Genomic DNA, 1,245 nt, shown 5'->3' on the forward strand with positions numbered 1-1,245 from the left:
ACACGGCGGGGGTGCCCAGGTGGGGGGCAGCAGTGAGGTGCAGGTGCCCAGCTGTGGGGGCAGGTGCCCAAATTCGGGGTACAGGTGCCCAGGTGTGGGGTACAAGTGCTCAGGTGTGAGGTGCAGGTGCCCAGGTGTGGGGTACAAGTGCCCAGATGTGGGGTACAAGTGCCCAGGTGTGGGGTACAAGTGCCCAGCTGTGGGTGCAGGTGCCCAGATGTGAGTCCAGGTGCCCAGGTGTGGGGTACAAGTGCTCAGGTATGAGTCCAGGTGCCCAGGTGTGGGTACAGGTGCCCAAATTTGGGATCCAGGTGTCCAGATGTGGGGTACAAGTGCCCAGGTGTGGGTGCAGGTGCCCAGATGTGGTGCAGGTGCCCAGGTGCGGGCCCAGGTGCCCAGGTGTAGGTGCCCAGGTGTGGATCCATGTGCCCAGGTGTGGGTTCCAGGTGCCCAGGGGCAGGCCCAGGTGTGCAGTGTGGGTGCAGGGCGTTGCAGGTGCCACCTGGGGAGCTCGGGGCCGGTGCCCCGGCACAGGGTGGCGCCTGTGAGCCAGGTGGTCACCGGGGCAGGTGACAGAGTGACCCGCGGGACACCTGGGACAGGTGACACCGTGAGCCAGGGGACAGTGACCAGGTGCCAGCTTTGGGGCCTGCAGGTGCCAGCTGACAGGTGACAGTGACCCAGGTGCCACAGGTGACACCGTGACCCAGGTACCAGCTGTCAGGTGACACAGTGACCCAGGTGCCAGGTGACACAGGTGACACAGTGCCCAGGTACAAGCTGCCAGGTGCCAGTTGTCAGGTGACATAGTGCCCAGGTGTCGGGTGACACAGGTGACACAGGTGCCACAGTGCCCAGCTGTCAGGTGACACAGTGCCAGGTGCCCCAGGTGACACAGGTGACACAGGTGCCACAGTGCCAGGTGCCAGGCGCCCCAGGTGCCCCAGGTGCCAGGTGACATAGTGCCCAGCTGTCGGGTGACACAGGTGACACAGTCCCAGGTGCCAGGTGTGCCAGGTGTCCCAGGTGACACAGGTGACACAGTGCCCAGCTGTCGGGTGACACAGGTGACACAGGTGCCACAGTCCCAGGTGCCAGGTGTGGGAGACCCCAACCCCTTTTGGGGGGGTCAGGAATGCTTTGCCCTCCCCCCCCCAGCGAGTATTTTGGGGGGGGGTCTCATCTCTTTTTTGGGGGGGGTCGTGGACCCCCGACCATGGGAGGGCGCAGGGGGGGTTGGGTGTG

The 1,245-nt window shown here is 65.1% G+C and overlaps 1 long non-coding RNA gene across 1 annotated transcript; it reads left to right on the forward strand.

Annotated features, from left to right (window-relative positions):
* The first annotated feature begins 153 nt into the window (after positions 1 to 153).
* On the forward strand, positions 154 to 1,065 carry LOC121355687. Its single transcript, XR_005955456.1, has 4 exons — positions 154 to 399; positions 467 to 801; positions 866 to 880; positions 939 to 1,065. It is a non-coding gene; the product is annotated as an uncharacterized LOC121355687 (long non-coding RNA).
* The last annotated feature ends 180 nt before the right edge of the window (positions 1,066 to 1,245 follow it).

The sequence above is a fragment of the Pyrgilauda ruficollis genome, unplaced genomic scaffold (assembly GCF_017590135.1).
Source record: "Pyrgilauda ruficollis isolate IOZ18807 unplaced genomic scaffold, ASM1759013v1 scaffold2610, whole genome shotgun sequence".
Lineage (NCBI taxonomy): Eukaryota > Metazoa > Chordata > Aves > Passeriformes > Passeridae > Pyrgilauda > Pyrgilauda ruficollis.